At 40.4% G+C, this 18,242-nt stretch overlaps 1 long non-coding RNA gene across 1 annotated transcript; it reads right to left on the bottom strand.

Annotated features, from left to right (window-relative positions):
- Positions 1–4,782: 4,782 nt before the first annotated feature.
- Positions 4,783–16,330, bottom strand: LOC131910657 (uncharacterized). Its single transcript, XR_009379190.1, has 3 exons — positions 16,144–16,330; positions 11,137–11,269; positions 4,783–5,535 (listed from the first exon to the last, which is right to left on the bottom strand). It is a non-coding gene; the product is annotated as an uncharacterized LOC131910657 (long non-coding RNA).
- Between the last annotated feature and the right edge of the window lie 1,912 nt (positions 16,331–18,242).

Below are 18,242 nucleotides of genomic sequence, written 5' to 3'. Positions count from 1 at the left end.
AAGGTCTCAGGGCTGAAGAGATATCTCTGCAGTTAAGAGCACTTCCTGTGCTTCCAGAAAACCAAAGTTCAGTTCCCAGCACCCATATCTGACAACTCACAATGTTCTATAACTCCAGATCCAAGGGATCTGACATGCCCACAGGACAATCTGGTGGAAGCATTTCATCAATTGAGATCCCCTCTTCTCGGGTATATCTAGGTTGGAGTAAGATTGACAAACCTAAGACAAGACATGAGGTTTTGAGTTCAATTACAAAACACTGAAGATAGGACAGAAAAAGAACACAAGAGCTCAAAACCATGAACGAGTTCACTCCCTTGACCATGTGTAGATAGATCTGACCCTATTCAGAACACAAATCACTTGACCAATAAACAAACTGCTTTCCAGGATCCAGACAGGCCACCTGTGGGAGGCCCAAAGAGCCCTGAAACAGCGTTGGAGCCTTTAGCTTAGGATAACAGCCCAGAGACCATGATTAGAACATAGAAACCAACCTTAAAAGCTGCTGAGAGAAAAACAGCAAGACCTTAAATGGGACCTTAAAATGACTCACTGTCTCCCTGTGTAACATTAAACCACACTAAGATACAATCTGCAATGACTCGGCATATGAAATAAAACCAGGAAAACCTAAACTCATATGGGTAGGGATAATCAACAGACATGTACACACTTTTATAATTTAAACACAAATTATCTCATGAAGACTCCAATAAAATGAGTAAAAAATGTTTGAGCAAACAACTATAAACACTTTAAAAATCAAATGAAAAAATAGGCTGTCTGAGTAAAGAATTAATAGACCCATCAAAAATCCAATAAAATCTTTTTTTAAATATAAAACCTACTGAACAGACCAGACAGAAGAATGAAAGTGATAGAAAAGGTGGGTCAATAGAACTATCCATCATGAAAAATGACAGTACATACTAAAGACAAATGCTGAAGTTATATAAAAAGATGAATGCTAAAGGTTAGCGTTCATATGATTAAGATACCAAAAAGAATAGAAACAATGAATTATTAAAGACCTGAAGAAAGAAAGTTGGAAAATCCCTCAATTTAGTAAAAGGCATAATCCTACAGATTCCTAAACAAAATAAACCATAATAAATGCACACTTAGACATTGCTTTAGTTTTATTTCTCTTGATGTGATAAAACATCTTGACCAAAAGCAACTTAGGAGAGAAAAGAGTTTATTGGGTTTACAATCCATGTTTTCAGTGCATCACTGAGGGAAATCAAGACAGGAATTCAAGCAGATAGTCACATCATCCACAATTAAAAACAGAGAGAAGCAACTGGATCCTTGCTTGCTTGTTTGTTGCTGCTTAGCTAACATCTTCATTCCTACACAGTTCTGGCTAACCTTCTTAGGAAATGGTGACACCCACAATAGACTGGGCCCTCCCACATCAATTAACAATCAGGACACTCCCCCATAGGCACACCCCTCAGGCCAACCTATGGTAGACACTCCCTCCATTTTATTTCCCAAGTGTTTCTAGGTTGTATTGGGTTGACAGTTAACATTAACCAGAAGAGACAAATAAACTCATTATCTATGAAGGAAAGGTTTCAAAATGACTGCAGGTTTCTTGTTGGAAGCCACTGGCCTACAGGGACAAAGCCCAAAATTCTTAAGCTGTTGACATGACAGAACAGTCAATACAAATTCTACATCTGGCCAAAAAAAAAAAAAAAAAGAGCCTTTGGGAGCAAGGTGGTATACAGACACATTCAGAAAAGGGAAGTGAAAATCATTTGTGACAGGCTGTAACTAAATCCATGAAAGAACTTCTTAATAAAAAAAAAAAAGTAACTGATACAGGTAGAAATAGGGAACACTGGGCAGCAAGATGGATTTGTGGATAAGGGCTCGCCACAAGCCTAAGTTCAATCTCCTTCTTCTGTGTGGTGAATGATAACTGACTCCCGTAAGCTGTCCTCTGACATCCATGTGTGTGCTGTGGCATGCACATATCTAATCAGACACACATACACACTAAATGTAACAAAAAATATCTAAAAACAGGGAACAGTGGCAATGAAGAGAGAGCAAAATGTCTACCCTTCTCTTGAGATCCTTAGCACACATTTGAAGAATAAAGCACAAACTAAAGTACTGCTTAATGAGCTTCAAAGCTATATAGCACAAGGGGAAATTAAGGGCAGGATTGCTGTAGAAATAGTCACTACTATTTTTCAGATATAGTAAAAAGCTAAACATATATATAAAACCCTTAAAACTATATAAAATCTGCACAAAAATTGATCTGAAAAGAGTAGAAAAATCTTAATTTTAAAAATATTATGTTCTATTTGTTTATTCATGATTATTTATTTATTTATTTGTATGTGTGTGTGTGTGTGTCTGTGTGTGTGTGTGTCCATGTGCTTGCCACAGAGCATACATGGAGGTCAGAGCGCAACTAGCAGGAGTCTGCAATGGACAACTTGTGTAAATCCAGGCTCTTTCTCCATCTTGTGGGACCCAGGGATTCAACTAAGGTTGTCAAGCTTCATAGCAGGTGTTTTCACCCATCAAACATCTCACCAAGAGTAGACAGAAATTACAATGTTTCTGTTACCCCCGAGTGAACAGAACAGGACAGACAGACATGGTTCTTGCTTTCATGGCAACAGTTAAAGTAGCAGAACATTGATACTTTACAATAAGACTCTTAAAGTCGTGTAAAACAGAGTGCTGTGACACTCAGAAGCAAGTGACCAGGGAATGTAGGGCTGCCTTTGGTAAGAGATGAGCACCCAGTGAGAAGAAAAGATCCTTGAAGGTGGAAAATCCTGAGACAGGACCACACAGAAGAGCTAGGTGTTCACAGGAGCTGTAGCAGTGAGCAAGCAGAATGCTGGGTAAAGAGGAGGGAAGACAAGGACTGACTAAGGCCTTGTAGGACAAAATGTAGTTCTGCATGTTGTTCTAAATGTGGAGATGATCTGCAGAAGTCTGGTACATGAAAGTAAAGGGTGTCTAGGGAGAAGCTCACCTATCTTTACCATAGGTGAGAGGTCCTAAGTAGAGCACATACAATCTCCCCAGCTATTGGCCCACAGTCAGCCAGACAAACAAGGTCTCTGGCAAAATCCAGCTTTCTCATTCCTTTGACAGCTGAATGGTTAGCTTCCCTGTGTGTACAAACCTGGGTTACATCTAGCAATTCAGATGACTTATCTAAAAGGAGACAGCCAAAGTTTGATCTTTGGCCTAAGGGGAGAATTTGAAGGTGTTTGTGTTGCAGAAATAATCAGAGTCAGACATCTTGAAATTAAAATTCTTTGTCAGCCTATCAATATTTATGAATGTGTAGTTTCCGACAGCCCCATTCCACAATTTCCATGCATTGCAGGTTGGGAGATGTTTGGTCCTGGAGATAACATCTCTCCAATGGTAAATTTGTTTCTCACTGTACAAAGGAGCATTTACTTACATCTCTGACTCATCCTGAGTGCAATAACCTATGCTCACCTTTCTCGCTGAAAGCTTCCAGAGTGACATTTCTTTCTTTCTTTTCCTTTTGTAAGCTTTAATGAGCTTATTTGGGCATTCCACTGTTCTAGTGAGTGGAATTTCTTTATGTACAAGAGACTTTTCAAGGTTGAATAAGCTCCAAGTTTCCCCGTACAAAACCAGCTCTAAAGCCCATCTGAATGAATAAGGCACACATACTGTATATCATAGTCAATCCAGTTTGCACTGCAGGCAAGATTCCAATTCTGAATTAAAGGCTTCTAGCTATAGTTCTGATATCAAGTAATCCTACAATTTTGACCAATCATTTAAACTTGAGTCCTCAGTTCCACTATTTGTAAAATATTCGTTGTACCTATGTACTCACATATATAAGAGTATGTGTGTATGTACATACCTGCCTATGCATGTATGTGCATTGTGCAAGGGTGTGCATGCATAAATGTATGTACTTGTATATTGGTACATGTATATGTATGCAGGGGTTCTCATTACAGCAGTTGAAAATGGGCCCGTTAAATGAGGCTCAAACATGGCATTAGGAGATATGATATGAATATATGAATAAGCATAGTCATATAAATTCCTGCAGGAAGAAAAAGATGAAGAGGAAGAGGGGAGGGAAATTGACTATCATTTTCTTTATTGACTTAGAAAGTTGTTATGAGGAAACATGATTCCTAGGGAAATGCTAGAGACATATGCTCCATGTATTTCCAAATCAGTCACAAGCCGTCCTAATTCCATTATGCTGATGCTCTAACTGCACTCAGCCTGCCACACCAAATTCACCTGTAACCTCAAAGTGACTACCGGTCTTTCCTTTCTAGAAGGCTCCCAGGTCTACCTCCTCTCATCACCCCACCTACTTAACTTGGTCATAATGTGAGATATCCACATAAGCGTGTATGTAATAAAGACTCAAGAATGATACCCTGCATGCAGTATCCTTTACAAGATCCAACAGTGAGTTCAATTCCCAACTCCACATCTAATGCATGTGAGCATTAGCTAGTCAAGACCCTCCCAAACCCGTTTTCTTTTTTTGTGTGAATGTGTTTTCCTATATGTGAAGTCACCAACCTCTACTGTCAATACATGGAAGAAAATGTTTTGTGAACTAGGTGGAGTTTCATAGGAAAGGACGGACACATTTTCACCACATCCAGGCTATGGATGAACTCTCTTGAACCCTTGAAACCTCAAGACTCCTCCACAAAAGGGGTGTATCTATTTGTGATTAATGGAAGCAAAAAGAATGCATAAAGTTTGCATGGAAAGAATCTAAAACTGAAGAACAGAAAGCCATAAAACCGGAGGTGAGGGAAATCCCAGGCCATGAGCCAACTGCCCTGGGAACAGCTAGATACAGTGAGGAACATTCAGCTGCCCTCAGCCTCTATTTAGGAACACTGACTTTCAGCACAGTGTCCCAGGTTATGGTGCTAGAATTGTATCCCTCTCTCCCATCTGTTTTCTACCAGAAACATGAATTCTGTGGAGTCTTTCCAGGTGCCACTCAAGCAGAGACAGGTTCCCTGATTTCTACATAAGCCACGGTGGACCCCACTCTGACTTCAACATTTATGAAAGTCTTTCCTTCTGGAGGGGGGGGGGGTGTGAGATCCCCGCTCACTAATGTGCTCTGTGGTCTTCTGATTCATCTGGGTCCAGCACAAAGCCTGGTGTCGCTTTTGTTTTTGCTTTCCTAACAATCCTGCAAAATGCAATTCACTCTTAGCAGCCTCTGTACTGAGGGCATGAAGTTCATAGCCAGCGTGGTTATGAGTCAGCTCCAGAAGTGTGGCTTAGGTCATCCATGTTAACATGTCTCCTGTCTCTATGGGTAGACCAGGCTCAGCAGAACAGATTTTCCATTTGTCTTTTTGGAGTCTCTCACATCACCGACATCAGATAAGGTCAGGCTGGTGCCAAATGGGATGCTGCCTCTAGATTTAGACAATCTATTGACTATGTAGAAGAACCAGCAGGGTAGCCGGATTTTTTTAATGGTGCTTCAGGGATCCCAAGCTGAACCTGACAAGAGGAAAAAGGTAAAGTTTTCATATCTACTCCATATTTGGCCTGGGAACTCGTAGAACATCATTTTATTGCTAAAGTATCAGTAGATCCAGCTAATTTTCTGTATTTTAGATTCAGACACAGCTAAGCTCTGTGAATATTACATATTCACAGACCCAGCTAAGCTCCCATGTTCCAGAGTCCCCAGAGCACCCATATCCTTGATAAAGGTGGTCACAGATTCATCTCAGCACCTGACAAGAGAAAGCAAGCTTGATTCTCTGATGAGAAATATAACACATGAATACAGAGAGAGGCAGGCTAGTTGGTATCATCTTCAGAGACTTCTTGCACAGAACTCAAAGCTGATAAAACCTGAGTGCTCTTAAAGTGTAATTTGATGTTTTCTTTCTGCACAAAGGAGCACATATCTGTTGGCTAAGCACTACTCATGAGGATCACAAGTGTTATTGTTACCCATATTTTGTTGACATTGCCTGAGAAACATTGGTTCTTCTGTCAACTTCTGCCACTTCTGTCAAAGTAAAAACTTGGGTGTTCACATTTTACTAGAGCCTGAGCAAACATTTGAGTCACATAGGGAAAGCACACATTGGGGCTGATGTGGACTGAATGGTAATCCCACCTCAATTATGTCCAAGTTCTCATCTCTCTATCTTGTGAACAAGATCAGATTTGGGACAATGTCTTTACATATATAATTAAAGACTGCCAGACAAAGTCATCTTAGAGTGGACCCCAAATTTAGTGACAAGTGTCTTTTATAGGAGAAAAACAGAACTGGATATGAGATACACATGTATAATTCCAGCATGTGGAGCCTGAGCAAGAGAATCATGAACTGGAGTCCAGCCTGAGCTGCAAAAGAAACTGCAAAGGAAGTCAGAGAAGGACACAGAAGGGCAAAAGTCATGCAAAGACAGAAACTGGAGTGTTGAGTCTGTAAACTAAGAGATGCCAAGAACTGCGTGCAGAGTACAGGAGCTGGGAAAAGGCATGGAACACTTGCCCTGAGAGCTTTTAGGAAAACGGGTCCTGCTAGTACCTTGAGTTTAGACCGCTGGCCTCCAAAATAAACATGAGAGAATACATTTGAGTGGTATTAAGTCACTATATTTAGAGTATACCAGCGCTAGGAAAGGACTGGAGTGAATAAATTCACAAATACGTCTGAATTTCTGGGACTAAGTTTAGAGAAGCCAAGCTCAGGAAGAAGGGGTAGCAAAAGACCCCATGGTAATAAGTTTTGGTTCAGATTTGAATATTTCAATTTAAATCTGGTCTGGCTTCTCTCATTGGGCCATGATCCTAGAACTCAAGACTGGATACCTAATATTCCAGACATTTGCTATCTAATAATCTTCTAGATATCTAATAATCTTCTAGACAAAGAAGTATTGGATAGTTTCCACATCAGGACTGAAGCCAACCCACAGAGGTCTGGATGCATACATGGGAGAGAAAACATATCAGACAGGAAAGGTTGCTGAGCTTCTGGATGTCAGATAGGAATATTTAACAAGTTTGGACTCTCAATGGGAATAAGGATGGGAGAAACCATATCTAGGCAGTGAACTCTAGCACACTCATTCTGAATGGGAGGGCCTCCTGGCTGAATGAATACAATGTCATTTTGCCTAAGCTCCACAAGGTCCACATTGGGTGAAAGGAGACACCACAGAAAAGGAAAGAAAGAGGCAAGACATTGATCTCTTTTTATCAAACAATGGAAACAAAACAACAGATATCCCCAAGAGAATCGGATACCTGACAAAGTACCCTTGTCTCCTTCCTTTCCACAACTGATTTTTTTCTGTGAGCTCATCAGCCATCACTGTGGGTGAACACAAACTGGAAATTATGGGATGGGAAGAGTGAACCTTCAAATTGAAATATGCAGTGAACATTTAAACAGTCACACCTGTGTACCTGACTGTGACCATGATGGGGAACAGAGGGATTAACTTCATGGAGACCTTTTTATGAGCCGTATCTTTTTCTACCTGAGATGTGCTCGTTTTCTGAGATTCACACAATGCCTGATAAGCAGCCCTGTTGCTCTCTACAATATCTTTTGTCACTGCTTTCTAACCCTGAGAAAGGTCTTGGAATTCTTAGAGTCTGATTACCTAAGCCAAAGGGAATATGAAGGTACACTGAGTCATGAAAAAGTGAGTATTTCTGAGTCCTCAGTGATAAGAAGGTACGTAAGATGATCACAGATTATTTTCCCTGGAAATGGCCCTTCTAGATGGCATTTCTACCTGCCTTAAAATAAAAATCTTCTCCACACATTTATAATTTCCCAATATCTATTTATTGACTTGGTGGTTAAGAGCATTTCCCACTGCCCACATCTGGAGACACACAACTGCTTGTAATGCCAACTCCAGAGGATCTGATGCCTTCTTGTGGCCTCTGTGGGCACTGCCCTCATATGCACAGACACAAACATACATAAACATTAAAAAACAAATGATTTTTCTTAATGAAAAGAAAAAATGTGTATTTCATAATGTCTAGAACTTTATGCATCAGGTTTACTGTAGTATCCTAAATGCTATCTGGGAAGTACTAATTAACTGTCAGATAAATGAGTTTGACAGTGACTTAGTGGAAGGCATTGTAGTATTTGTTTTTCTTTCTTTTTATTTATTATTTATGAGGGATGCACGTGCGTGAGAGCACCTAGGTGCCAGGGCTCACATGTGGAAATCAGAAGTCAATCTACAGGTATCAGCTCTCCCCTTCTACCATGTAGGTCCTGGGGATCAAACTCGGGTCATTAGGAATGGCAGTAAGTACCTTTACCCAGTGAACCATCTTCTACTACACAGTATTTGTCCTCTGAAGGTATATTGTGCAAAACTGAGACGTTCCTCTCAACAGCTTGCAAAATAAGTCAATTACTATAACAGTAAAGACAATATAGAAACATCTGCACTGAGGAAATGCAAGCATTGTCCATTAAAGAGATTAGATTCAGACAAAACTCCGGAACAAAATAGGAGGTGAGATGCCTATCGTCTGAAGGTCAGACCTTCTCACTCCACAACCCTGGATTAGTACCTTATATTTATGGGTCACAGCTTCTTTGTGAAGTAAATCTCTGCCTCAATCATCACTGAAATCTCTTTTTGTGACCACACAGGATGGGACTATTAATTAAGGAGCAGAACTGAGGATCCATGCCCTGGAAGTATACTACACTCCCTTATAATACCCATAGGGATTTGCTCAGAGAACTTTTACTCCTCACTCTGAAAGAATCCTCCACTGCTCTTTCCCTTTGCAACTCACCAAATCCAAGCCAGGAGTGCTTTGAGGACAGGAAAGGATATTTTCCCTTATTCTAGCTCTTACTGCCTTGTCCTAGGTGTGATCTCTGGGCTCTGTCCTCCAAATTTCCTCCGATAGATGGCTGACTAAACAGGATATTTTACAACCACTGTATGAAGTATGACTCAAGGAGGGTCGCACGAAGGGAAGAGGGCTGGTCCAAGATCTTACACACTGTATGGGTTTATGCATCAGATATCTTTGTAGTGGGTGGGTATTCCTTCCATCTATGGCCTTGGGGTACCAGCACCTAGGACATGGCCTCTTGACTAGCTTAAGACCTGGGGAGCATGTATGCGGGTCCCTTCCCTCTCAAGTGCTCTTGGATGGTAGAGACTGAATCAGATGGCATGAAGCAGCGTGGGACTAGTTCTCACCCTCCATGACTGTACGACTGAATTTGCCTTACCCTGTGTTGGTGAGTTGTTCCCCCCCAATATAATCCTTTAATAAATAGTTCCTTTATCAGTCACCTGTGAATTTTCTGCATTACATCCTTGAAGTGGTTGCACTATAGAGATGGTGGTGTGGATTAGTAGTACAGGTTTTAGGCCTGGAGAGTGGCCCAGGACAGGTATGCATACAAATAGGGAGCGCTGGGAGGTCCTTGTGGTGATGGAATGAGTGGCTGTTTCTGGACTGTGGTGGTGGCTACACAAACACACACACATGATACAGTTGTAAACATTTACACACACACACAAATGCATATAAATCTGGTGGACTCTGAGTAATCTCAGAGGACTGTCAAGTCAGCTTCTTGGCTTTAGTATTTGATATACAAGACATTGCCATTGGAGAACAGTTATTTTTTAACATGTGTCAGGGTCAGAGGACAACTTGCAGAAGATGTTTTTCTCCTTCCATCATGTGGGCTCCAGGAGTCAAACTCAGACTTTGTGATGAGTGCCCTAACCACTGATCCATCATGCAGGCCCAAGAAATTGTTCTTTGAAGCTGTTTCCTATAGGTCATTCAGTGCTTCTTCTCAGATGGCACTGTTTAGTCTGTTGTTTTTAACTAAGTTCTTCTATTTACCAATAAAGACTCGGGAATCAGATGGTTAAGGTGAAAACCTACTAGATCAGAGAAGCCAAAAAACAACCAGCTGACCTTTCTTTTTGGCCAGAGACCCAGCAAGAGAGCCTCTCTCCACCCATCCTAAACAAAAAAGACTGCAAATCTCTAAGTCCATCCTTACTCCTTCCTGTGGTCTTTCTATCCATATTCCTGGCTCCTCCATCCTCTCTATGGCTAATTCCTACCAACTAGTCACTCACTTGGCCCTACCCCTTGATCTAAAGTTAATTTTATTGACACAGTCTTAGAGTTTCACAGTTTGATCAAATATTCCACAACAATAGTTTATACTCTATAGCCATATTTCTCACAGTGTGGTCACATCCCAAATCAATAGCATCAATGTCACTGGGAAACTTGTTGAAAAATGGAAATTCTCAGGCTGTAGCCAATCAGACACTCTGGGGAATGAAGCCAGATATTCGCTCTATCGGACCATCGAGGAGATTTCAATGTCTCCCATTCTTTTCTGTTGCTGAGACAAAATACCATGTCAAAGCAGGTTAAAGAAGAAAGGGTTTTTATTTCAGCTCATAGTTCTAGGTTGTAGTCCATGAGAACAAAAAAGTCACAGTTAGCAAGAGCATGGGGGATCTGATCACATAATATTCATAATCAGGAATGAAAAGCAAGGAATGCATGCACACTAGAGATGAGATTGCTTTCTTCACTGTTACACAGTCTAGGATCCTCTGCCTAGGGAAGGGTGCCACCCTCAATGGTCAGGTCTTCCCTCTTCGATTAATATAATCAAGATTTCCCACAGACCAATCTGACATAGACAGCCCCTCGATCACTCACTCAGACTCCATTTCTAAGGGGTTCTAGATATTGTCAAGTTTACTGTCACACCAATCAAGACGCTGAGATTTCAAAACTACCATCTTAGAATGCAGGAATGGTATCTCTATTTTTGGACTTGGTTATAATGTGAAGATAATTATTTTGTTTTTCTCTTGAAATGCTGAAGATTAAACCTTGGACCTTGTGCATGCTGGGCTAGTTCTGTCCCTGAATTACATTCCAGAATAGAAACTATTTCTTAATGACTTAGAAAAAGAATGTAGGGATGGAAGAAATCCCCTATAAAGTAATTTTGTCCCAATTTTCTGCTATTAGCATCATTGTTTATTTACTGTTATTTTTATTAGGAAAATAGTAATAAATAGTACTTACTTTTGTTCTCGCTGCTCGAGCCAAACTTTTCCGCTCAGCCATAGTAAACATATTAATTCATCCACTTAGCATATGGATCCTCTCTTCTTGTCTTTGACCCAGTTTCTTATTTTTATTTTATGGGATTTTTGTTCTTTGGGGAAAAATAGAAAAGTTATAAATACAGATGATAAATAGAAGAATCCTTAACAACAGTGGCAATGTGTTCTAGTTGCTGCCACATGCCTGTTCTGAATATCATATCCAGGTCACGCAGATGTTAGCAGATAGTAAATTGTCTCAAAAAATAGATTACAGAGTATAAACTCCAAACAGTGCCTTGGAAAAATATTTTCATGTGTAATTCCTAAGAAGGGTCTTGTGAAATACAGTCATTATGATCTTTTTGTTTAAATGTAAAGGGAAGGATTTAGGCTTATATTTATTATATCCACATATTAAAAACTATCACTCTTTTGACTCCTCACCTTTGAATGAGGTTTTCTTGTTGAGAATTATTTTTTCCTTCCATCATATCTTGAATTAAACAATATGTCTTTTAATTTTCTGTGAGCCAACAGACCAATACAATTCCCACTTGACAAAATTTGAAATGTTTACTCATGACCAACAGAGTACCAGGACTACTGGTGAGGAAAGTCTCAGGGACACATTATACTTGGGGGTTTACCTATGATACCCTCTTATCATTTCACTTAAAATGATGTGAATGGAGCTGGAGAGATGGCTCAATGGTTAAGCGTACTTGCTGCTCTTGCAGAGGACCCCAGTTCAGTTCCCAGCACCCCACATGGCAGCTCACAATCATCTGTAACTCCAGTTCTGAGATCTGATGCCCTCTTCTCGCACCCTTGACACTGCACAGATGTGGTACATAAACACACAGGTAGATAAAAATACCCAGACACACAAAAATAAATCTTTAAAAATATGTAAAATAGATAAATCATCAGCTAAAATTAAATTAAAGGCAATAAGTGTTATCAATAGTCATCTGAACAACAACACCTACTTTTGAAAAACATCTGAACTTTGGAGGACAGAGAAAATGAAGACCCAGGAGAACAAACTACTTACACTAGCACTGGAATCTACTGGTATAAACTCCATTGAAGCTGCCTGGGTTATTCTGGGAGAATTATCCAGTCATTTCTGAGCGTCTCCCCCAGGCTTTTGATAATAGGCTTTGTTAAGCCAGGCAGCCACATAGACCCTCAAAGCTCCCAGGCATGTGCCACTAAGCCAGTGGTTCTCAACCTTCCTAATAATACAACCCTTTAATACAGTTCCTCATGTCGTGGTGACCCTCAACCATAAAATTATTTCATTGCTACGTCATAACTCTAATTTTGCTACTGTTATGAATTGTGAATATCTGCTATGCAATCTCAGGGTGGCTCAAAGCCCACAGGTTGAGAATCACTGCTATAAACAGTGGTTACAATGCACAGTCACCCAGCCTGCAGCAAGACCAAACTGCAGACAGCAACACTAGAACACTCTAGATGTCCAGTCGTCCTTGGAGCACACACAGTTGGTGAGTTTTCCAGAAAAGCCTTAAGCCATTACTGCAGTCTTTGTAGCTTAGAACAGCACAGATCCATTCCTCTTCCCTTCTGGAGGTCAGAAGTGTGATGATAGTTTCAATAGCTAGATATTAAGATATTTGCAGGCTGTATGTCTTCCTAGAGAGAAAGGCAAAACTGTTCCCTTACCTTAGGTGTTTTCTACAGGTTACCCATGTTCCTTAGTGCTTCACTCCCAATATCTGCAGTGTCAGCAAAAACTGGTGGGGACTTTATCCAATCAAACCTTGTTGTGGAATATTAGTTTAAGATGTGTTACATTCATTTATTCTGTGAAATATTTGTTTAATGATGCAAAGATGTGTGGTATTCTTTTATGTTGCATTTGTTTAACTCTGTAAAACTGTGTTACTTTGCCTGCCTAAAACACCTGGTTGGTCTAATAAAGAGATGAAGGGTCAATGGCTAGGTAGGAGAGAGAAATTGGTGGGGATGCCAGGCAGAAAGGATAAATAGGAGAAATCTAGGGTCATAAGAAGGGCGAGGAGTGAGAAAATGAGGAGGGGAGGACAAGGATGCTAGGGTTCAGCCATGCAGTAAGAAGGAAAGAAATATATAGAGAGAATAAATAAAGGTAAAAAAGCCCAAAGGCAAAAATGTAGTTAAAGAGAAGCTGCATAATTTAAATTAGAAAAGCTGGCTGGAAACAAGCCAAGCTAAGGCCAGGCATTCATAATTCTTTGTATATTTATTTGCCAGTTGGTTGGAAGGTCCACAAAAAGAAAAAAAGAACTACAAAACTACAAAACCTCTCTAATATTGACTCTTCTCCCACTTCCTCTATTTATACTCACCCCTTTGATCTCCTGAGACCCTCATGAGTAATCTCTATATAAAGATCAGCCACGTCCAATGCCATCTGAATGTCACAAATGCTATGTAAAGTATTTATGGAGTATAAGCACCAAGATGTGGGTATCTTTAGGAGTGGAGCAGTACTCTGTTTATCATAACCAATTGGCCAAAAGGACTGACAGACTCATTTGTTGACCAATGGATGTCCATCTTTGAGTGATAACCCTTCCCCTTCTATGAGGCAACCTATTGCCAGGAATGCTCATGGGGCACATCTAGGCTTCTTACTCCATCAGTCCTTCAAGTTTTGCCTGCCATATCTATTGCACTGACTTTTTAAATGAATACTTCACAAGGTGACTGTCAATATCATATGAGAAAATGCATCAATGTCCAGAATATAGGAAAATGTATCAGAGTCCAGAATACCCTAATGATGGTCATGTGTAAAAGAAAAGGAGCTGGGGTTCTGAGAAGGTGTACGATGCTCTTCCTTGGTAGAACATCTCTGAAAATGACAGAGAATGGAGAGGAGAAATGTGAAATGCTATCTCCCAGGCATGACGTGGGAGGACACGCATGCCCTCACAACAGCTGTGGTTAAGAGCTAATACAAAACCAAGCTGTTTAAAATTCCATCATGGGTTAGAGAACAGCTACCAAGGCCCCACCCCAGCTAAGGAGCTATTGTAGTTGATAGTTGCTGGAGGAAGGGAGAGTCACTTTTCTTTGGGGACATGGCCTGTGGTGGGCTGCTCTTGCCTCAGTGCGTGGTCCTACACCCACATGTATATATGGTCAAGACAGATTGACCTCAGTAAGTTATAGATAAAAGAGGACATGAAATGGGAGGGAGACATGTTGGGAAAGGCATGGGTGGAGGTAAAAAGGTGTGTGGGGGGAGATAAAATCAAATGCATTGTATACACATAAGAAATTATCAATGAATATTTTTGAGAAGTAGGATTCAGCCCTGGGTTAGAAGCCAGGAGACTAGGAGCCTCAGAACCACACCGTTGTGTATGTATCAGACATGAAAGGTTAAGCAGAGGTGCTGGGTCTTTAGAAGATGCTGGATGTGGATGTGGATACACCCTGTCTTCTGTCTACACAGAAAAGCTGCCATTCCGACCCAAGGAAGCCTCACTGCTTCAACTGACTTCCAGATATTCCTTAAAAATAATATTTCAGCAAAGTTTCAGAATACTGGGGAAACCACCCACCCTGGGCACAGAACAGGACACATCATTGTGTGTTGATAATGGCATTAATTACACGGAAATATGCATTTCCATTTAGCTTGAAGTAAATACCAAGAAAATTGTAACTGTTTCTATTAATGTTATTTATGGTGGATTTTTTTTGCTCTTTTCTGTGTTTTCTAGATATTTTAAGCGGCTATGACTTTTGGTATAAGAGAAACAATAAGTATTTATTTTGAAAAGTAGCACTAATGAGAAACATCACATTTTTCATCAATTATTTTGGCAGCCTCATGACCCTAGATGGCTAATGGCTACATCTGGATGTTCAATACCAGTATTTTCTTTATACTCTCAAAAATATTTCTCCCTGGCCAGTGAGACGGCTTATTGGGTAAGGGTGCTCATCACCAAGGCTGTCAACTTGAGTTCAATTCCCAAGACCCACTTGGTGGAAGTAGAGAACTAACTTTACATTGTCTTCTGACCTACACACACACACACACACACACACACACACACACTCATTGTGCCATGTGCACACCCACAACATTCATGTATCTATATCAAATCATAACATGGAGACATGTTATTAGTTATGAATGTTCAGCCTTAGCTTAGGCTCATTTCTGGATAGCTCTTTTAACTTAAATTAACCTGTTTCTCTTTGTCTACCTTTTGCCTCAGGGCTTTTGACCTTTCTTTCCTACTGTAGATCTTACTTTCACAGCTTCTCATGTCTGGCTGGCTGGCAGTTGCCTGACCTCTGGCCCCAGGTGTGTCCCTCTCTTTTTCCCTTCCCTCCTCTCTCTTGCCTCTCTCAAGCCTAGATTTCCCCTCCTATTTATTCTCTCTGCTGGCCAGCCCTGCCTAGCTCTCTTCTGTCTAGCTATTGGCCATTCCACTTTTTATTAGAGCATTCAGGTGTCTTAGCCAAGCAAGATGAAACAAATGCAACACATCTTTACATAATTAAACAAATGCAGCACAAACAAATGTAACACGTCCTTACATCATTAAACAAATACAGCACAAACACATCTAACACACCTTTATACAGTTAAAGCACTATTCCACAAAGGTGGCTGGTGCTGTACTTGGGAGGTAGAGACAGGAAGATCAAAGTCCAAAGTCATCTTTACCTAACAGTAAGTTCAAAGATGGCCTAGAATATATAAAACTCTGTCCCAGGGTGGGAGGGGGAATACCCTCTAAATTTGGGCATGGTGGCTATAATTCCAGTACTTTGGAAGCGAGGTCTAGAGGACTGCCACAAGTCTGATTCTAGCTGGGACTGTGTAGTGAGCTTTATAATGAGCTAGGGGCCAGCCTGGACTACAGTATGAGGGCCTAATTCAAGATTTATATATGTATATATTCTATCTCAGAAGCTGCTTTCTTTCTGATTTCTAGGGGATCCTTACCTAGTCATCACCACATGATTGGAAAGAAAACACCCCTCCCAACATTGGCCACATCAGTAATCACGTGTACAGACCAGATAAAGTTGAACTTCTGCCATCATGGAAGATAATAAATCAAAAAGCACAGCGATTCACACCTCGTCCAGCACTGCCACCAGCATCACTTAACCAGAGTACTGTGGCTCCCTACTTTGCTTTTCAGTTTTCACTGCATCCATTACCCAGGCCAGCTCCTTTGTGACACAATTTCATATCCAATAAAGAAATGCAGTCAAAGCATCTGTGACTCGAAGAACACAAGCTGGGTCTCCCCCAAACCACACCTCCCCTAGACGCAATTAGCTTAATCTTCTTCTGAATGTGTTCTTAATATAGGCTCTGACCATTGGCTGTTTTCTAGTGTCTTCATTTTTCAACACTGGATTCTCGAGTAAGACCACAGACATTAAAATGATAATGTATCATGTTTAAATCATGGCTAAGCTCAAGGGGAAAAAAAATGTCCCGTCTCAAGTTAGAATAGAATAAAGTGAATTCTGGGCATGGCTGCACCATTCCTATATTGGGGCTTGCTTCTGATTGCCACAGACCAGCAGTCTGAGGTGAGGTCAACTCTGAACGTCTGTCTAGGGATTTCCAAGATTGGCATGCATGCACCACAACATATGAGATAGCATGTTTGCTTAAAGCCTTGCCCATAAGGATTCACGAAGGTGGAAAATTAGATCCCAATTACAACAGGGTCTAAACACTTCTAATAAACATGAGAAGAAACCAAAGTAATTAAGAATCCTGATGTGGTACCTTGTACCCGCCACCTCAACCATCAAGAGCCAAGGCAAAAGGGTCATGATTAGAGCCAGACTGGACCACATAATGAGACTTTGATACAGTAAGAATTTAAAATCTGAGAGCCTGACCTCATTTCCAAGTGAACACTATCAAGGCAATCTTATATAAATTAAAGGGTTGTTAATGAGAGTGCCCCTGGAGCCTTGTGAGCAATTGAATTGACCTTCAGTCTTAATCTCAAAGGTTCAGAAATTTCTCAGTAACTTCCTATCAATCCAACTTACTTTTAATTTTTATATGTTGTTTGTTTTTGTAGTGTGTGTGTGTGTGTGTGTGTGTGTGTGTGTGTGTGTGTGTGTTCAGTGCCTGTGGAGACCAGAAGATGGCATCAGGTCCCCTGGAACTGGAGTTACAGGGGATTATGAACCACTCAACACAGGTGCTAAGAACTGAACCCAGGTCCTCTGTAAGTGAAGTGTGCACTTTGACCCGCTGAGCCATCTCTTCAGCTCAATTTATTTTCAATATTTTACATCTGTTGATTCTTGCTCTGACTATTTCTCTTTGTAGCTTCAGTCCTTGTCTTCCTAACATTCAGAAAACTGATTGGCTTTCTACATGGTCATTAGCATCTGTTTGATGTTACTAGGTCGTCCATAACTTCAAATTTCTCATGTCTCCATTTTGATGATAATTACTGTCCTAAACACATAAACTGCTAAGATTTACTGAATGATTTCTGCACACTAGAAATCTTTACCTTAGTCATCTCCCCTAGCCTATAACCTACATTCCTATAACCACCATATCAGGTAGGAATGAACTATTCAATCCTCTGAGGCTTAGTGATGTTACCTGTAGAATGGGAATATGCAAAACAAAAAGCAATCATGCAGCAGGTAAGACTTGCACATGCAAGATTCTTTACTTAGAATATGCGTTCCTTAACATTGTACTGCTCTTGCCCTTGTCTTTTTCCTCTCCAAACCCAAGGTCAACCTCAGGTATTCAATCCATGGAAACTGTTTTCTTCCATAGTTTTACTTCAAAGAAGCTATGTACAAACTTATGTGTGTGTGTGTTTGTGTATGTGTGTGTACATATTTAAATTTATTCATTCATCTATTTATTTATTTATTTATTTATTAGATCTCCATGCATTTTTCACCCAGTTTCACTAAAGACCACATGTGTCTTTTTAGATGGTCTTCAGTTTTCAGCTCATTGTTGTTAGAATACCATCTTAACTACAGCATGATAGGCATTTAGCCACATAAACTGTCACATATTGTAATAGTGATTCACAC

Source organism: Peromyscus eremicus, chromosome 5 (assembly GCF_949786415.1).
Source record: "Peromyscus eremicus chromosome 5, PerEre_H2_v1, whole genome shotgun sequence".
Lineage (NCBI taxonomy): Eukaryota > Metazoa > Chordata > Mammalia > Rodentia > Cricetidae > Peromyscus > Peromyscus eremicus.
The sequence above is the reverse complement of the archived record's forward strand: the minus strand, read 5'-3'. Positions and strand labels throughout refer to the sequence as shown.